General features: G+C 36.6%; 1 pseudogene; it reads right to left on the minus strand.

The window, feature by feature from the left end:
• Positions 1-1,250: 1,250 nt before the first annotated feature.
• LOC111736961 lies at positions 1,251-1,369 on the minus strand (annotated as a pseudogene).
• Positions 1,370-5,521: the final 4,152 nt, after the last annotated feature.

The following is a 5,521-nucleotide window of genomic DNA, read 5'->3' on the forward strand; positions in this document are numbered from 1 at the left end:
ATTAAAAATTATCATATTCTATTAATTATTCCTCATAACATCTTTTACATTTATTCTTTTTTTGCAACAGCTTTATTGAGATCTAATTTATATACCATACAGTCTGCCCATTTCAAGTATATTCACAGAATTGTGCAACCATCACCACAATCGATTTTAGAATATATTCATCGCTCCAAAAAGAAAACTTGTACTCTTTAACTATCACTCTCCAATCTTACCATCTCCCTCAGCTTTAGGCAACCATTAACCTACTTGCTATTTCTATAGGTTTTCGTATTTTAGACATTTCATGTAGATCATGTAATACATGACCTTTTGTGACTGGGTGTAAAAGACAGACATGGTTCCTGAACTCTGTCATGAAAGAATAATGCATTAGCAACATTCGAATCATAATCTAGAAAGTGTTTCGATTTTGATAATCTGTGAACTTCTAGGAATATTTATTTTTAAAGGCTCTTTTAAACTATTGACTCTAATACATTTATTAGAAGAATTCTTGAAATGACTTTTTCCCCCTGCCTGCATTGCCTATGTTTAAAGGTGTCAGAATCCTGAAATTGCCCATGTTGTATCTACTGGTAATTCTCTATGTGAAATTCTCTATTTTCTTCGCTATCCTGGTCATCGGGACGTTCATCTGCTTCCAGAGGATAAATGGTTGCAGGTAGGAGCTAAAGACGGAAAAATATAGATTGATTAGAAAGAAAGCATCATTGTAAGACTTTGAGTTTACAACATCCTGGGAAAAGCTTGATGCATTTTTTGACACATTTGGCTTATTCCCCCAAATCCTTTCTTGACCTCAAAGCTTTGTTAACGACTGAGAGTCCAGGCACAGGGGCCTGGTAGCACTGGGGGCAAGAGCTTCTGCTTAATTGTAGTTTTTCCCAGGGGAGACCTATTCTATACCACTCTTTGAGAATTCCATGGGAGAGATGAAGTTTAGCTGGGGCTCCTTAAGTGTTTACTTCCCAGTTTCTCTAATTTGGAAGGTTAGTATTTATTCCTGCTTAATTATGTATTTTATGTTTTTTTCCTAGAGCATGAAAATAAAAAATCTGGAAGTCAGTTTAGATTTGACGAGTTTTCACAAAAAAATAGCCAATTGAAATCAGCCTTCGAGTTCAACATCCAGCTCAATTGCTCCAGTTACTCTTGATATCATTGTGTTTATGAGAACCGATGTGATAGTTTGCAAGGCCTATTTTGTCAGCTTACAAATCCCTTATTTTTTTTATTTTTTATGCCTACAGCACCTGGTCTTCCTAGGTGCTCTCCCATCCAAGTACTAACCAGTCCCAACACTGCTTGGCTTCCGAGATCAGACGGGATTGGGCTTGTTCAGGGTGGCATGGCCATTGCAAGGCCTATTTTGAATCTATCTAAATCTAAATCTAAATCTAAATCTAAATCTAAATCTATATCTATATGTATATCTAATATATAGTTATATCTAACCTATATCTATAACTATGCCTATATCTGTATCTATCTGTGCAAAATATATATATATGCAAAAATGTGTGTATGTGCAAAACATATATATATGCAAAAGCTTGCTGCTTGCCACCATAAATGCCTAGGGTGACTCATCCACTTTCCTCTTTGCCCTAGTGAGTTTTTATTTGCAAATGACCCTGCTTCTTATCCTAAAGAAGAAGATGACTTAGCCAAAATCAAATAACAATGCTGTGCAGTTTTCTACACCTCTACAGTCATTTGGATGGCATTTTCATCCTAGCTTTTTGTTTCCTCTGCCCACTTGAGATGGTAATGAATGTTACAATGGCAGGAGCCACTATAAACACTGCCTTCAAGACAGCCTGTAGCTGACTTCCCATTCCTTTCTTTTTTGCTGGCTATTAGTGAGGCAGATGTATTGCTTGTTTGGACTGATCAATGAATAAATAGCCAGGTGTTATTTCTAGCAGTATGGGCATGTCTGAAAAAATTATAAATTGACCCCAAATAAGGAGATATTAGAGTCATTGGAGATAGAGCTGAATATCACTTAACCTTTTAGAGCTTCAGTGTCTCAAGCTCTTTCTCAATTCTCTTTTGTCTGCACTCCAGGCTGGAATGAATTAGTGGTGGTAAGAGTAACAATGCTTGATGAAATCCTAACATCTTTTAGCGCCACTGTAAACTGGAACCCTATCTTCACTGATACATATGATAAGCCTATAATAAAAAGTGTTATTTTAGTTGAAGGGAAAACTTCTTATGGAAAGTGTCAGGTAATTCGAGCTATTTTATTTTTTAGCAAAACTTTAAGGAAGGAAATGAATGCATATTACTTGGAGGATACTACATAAGTAGGATAGTGTAACTATTGGAACGAATAACTGCAAAATCTTGAAATATTTACACAACAAAACTTTAATTCTTGCTCATTTCATAGTCCAGTGCAGGTTGCTGAAGCTAGGGCAGGGGGCAGGAGTGGTTCTACTCTCAGCTAGCCTTTTATCCTATGGTCCCGCCCTTCTCAGTATTTCCCATGCAGCTTGGAAGAGAGAGAGAGAAGAGAAGAAAGAGAAGAGAAGAGAAGAGAAGAGAAGAGAAGAGAAGAGAAGAGAAGAGAAGAGAAGAGAAGAGGAGGAGGAGAGAGGAGAAGAGGCAGGGGACAGAGAGAGAGAGAGGGAGGGAAATTTTATGTGGGAGATTTTTATGAACTAGGCTTGTAGTGGTAATCAATTCTGCTCACATATTATTGATTAATACTTGTCATATATGGCCATATTAACTTCTACATAAGTTGGAAGATGTAGCGTATCTTCCTTGGAAGAAATAGAGTCAGATTTTAAGTACATTTAGTCACTTTACACCTTGAGTAAAGAATAGGCCAATGTTAAGACTAATATCTACTCCATTTGTAATTGATCATGGGTCAAGAAATAATTAAATTAGTAAATAATATCACGTATAATTTATATTAGCTCTTTTCTCTCCTTTTTATTGTAATTTCTTTAGGGTTAAAACAGGGCATAGAACAGAAAAAAGTCTAGTACCACAATTCTGTAACAGACTCAAAAATACTGTGGCACAGATTGCTAGTTCAATACTGCTCATCTTCCTCTTTTCCTTTGTGGTAGATGATTGTATTCATGACTCTAATCTTCACCCCTCCCTTTATCCATATAATTTATCAGTGATTTTAGAGTTCTTTCTACAAAGAGAATGCATATTTCTCCACCTCACGTAATTTACTTTGGCTAATCAAATGGGGCATAAGTGATAGTATATCAGTTTTGAGCCTAATTCTCAGAGTTCCTGCCTGTTTCTACATGCTACTTGGTGGAAACATGCCTGGGCTAGTGTGTTGAAGATGGGAAACATGTAGAGCAGAGCTAAGTCACCCCAGTCCCACCCCATCTCACTGCTGAGGCCAGCCCAGACAGCCCAATTGTCAGCCATCTCCAAGACATGTGAAGAAGCTCGGTAAGATCAGAAGAGCTGCCTGCCTAACATTTGAGCACTGTGGGCCCAGCTTCTAGGGCTCCTAGACATTTAAGCAGTTGCTGCCATGGAGGTTTTATGGTTGCTTATTACACAGCACTATTATGGCATTAGGTCTCTGATACATTGCTTAATAACATAACTCCAATATTATTTAGTGTGGGGACATACTTAGCTAAAAGACATTTCTCAGTTTCCCTTGCAGCTGAGTATGACCACTGACAAAAGTTTTCTCAAATGAGATGCAAGCATAAATCATGTGTGATATTTTAAAGAAATATCTTTATGAAGAAAGGAGACATCCTCTTGTGTTTTACTGCCTTATCTCCTTGACTGCAACATTGGTGTGATGACTGGAAGTCCAGCAGACAACTTGGGTGAAGGGGGACATTGAAGATGGAAGCCACCCCCTATCATTAGGGAAAAGAAAGATGGAAGGATCCTGGGCCCTGATGACCATGGAGTTGACCGTACGAAACTTAGAGCACTACATTTAAACTTCTTTTGTGTGAAAGCGAATAAACTATTTTGTTCAGGCCACTGTTATTTTAGGGTTTACTCCATATGCAGCTGAACTTAATCCTAATTGATACAAATATCTAGTTTGCCAATCTCAAGGTTTGCTGTCAGTCTTACAACAGAAGGCTATGCTTTATTTGTATATATTTTCATGACCAATTTTCATTTTTCCTCTAAAGATAATGAAACACATAACTTTAGAACATAGTAATCATAATTATGAAAGCCATTCTCTAACAGTTCCAGAACTGATTGTTATGTAAACTCAAAGAATGCTGTGGGCTTGTGGTAGGAAAGGGCTTGGGAATCTGGAGTATGCAAAGATTTAATAGTCAGCCAATCCCTAGACACAGAGGACAAGTCTGCATTGTAGAACTGGAAAGACAAAAATACGTTGCAAGCTCTTAGAGAGAATATGAAGAGGAGAAACAGAGGAACTGAAATCTACTGGATTTGATTGTGTTAACACTTTTCCAGTGAAAGGACTCCATCACTCCTGGAAGAGTTTTATCTGAATTCGTGCTCTTTCTCTGTTGCATTCTCATTGCCATGATTTTCTGGGTGATGTTAGATTGGAAAAGTAAAAAGCTACAGCTTCCCCCAACTTCCTACTCCTGCATAAAGATTAAAAATATGTTTTTTTTCTTTTCTGAACACATATGCATATATATAAATGCACAACAAAATAATTATGGTCTTAAATTGAGGGAAATTGGGAGCAACTTTTAGCAAAACACAGTTGAGAGCCACTAGATGGTGCTTCAACTTACTTCTTTTAACATTTTGAAGCAAGCTAAAATCTATTAGCTTCAGATAGTAATCCAGCTTTTTTTCCCCTCTACTTTTCCATACAACTGCTCCTCTATTTACTAATTCTTTAGATCTACTTAGGTGGTTTTGAAACAATAACAGAAGAATTAAAATTAAGGAGAAAAGAGATATTTTTTTTCAGTTCCAAAACTTGAACTGTATTATCCCTGTTACTTCATTTTAGTAGAAACATTTTGTTTATCAGATGAGATGGGGTGAATATTAATAGGCTGGCCTTCTTTACTTCTTGGGTCCAACTACACAACTCCTCCCCCATTATCTTTTAGAGGCATACATGATATTCTAAAACTGAAGGGAAACTATAGTTAAACGAGGCAAACTTCCTCATTTTATGAAAGAGGAAATTGAGACTCATAGTTAAGTGACTATTTACGTTACTAAGTAGCCAGCTGGCGTGTGAACTTACTTTGCTTGCTAATGAGAGTATTCACAAAGTGAACTTTACAGTTTGTTTTGCTTAGAGTGAGACTTGGGGTTCAAGAAAGAATTTATGAAGTCTTCATAAGAATCACAAGATGAAAAAGTAAAACAACACATAAACTATTCATTAGATTAATTACTACTTCAAGGAAGAATTAGATATTATTGCTGTTACAAAATTAATTGAGCGTCAACAAATACCAAGGACATTACATGCCCATCTTTGGTGTGTGATATCACATCTACACTTTTAGAATACAAATACAATAGAGAGGTTTTAAAAATCTGC

Source organism: Pteropus vampyrus, unplaced genomic scaffold, assembly GCF_000151845.1.
Source record: "Pteropus vampyrus isolate Shadow unplaced genomic scaffold, Pvam_2.0 Scaffold1, whole genome shotgun sequence".
NCBI lineage: Eukaryota > Metazoa > Chordata > Mammalia > Chiroptera > Pteropodidae > Pteropus > Pteropus vampyrus.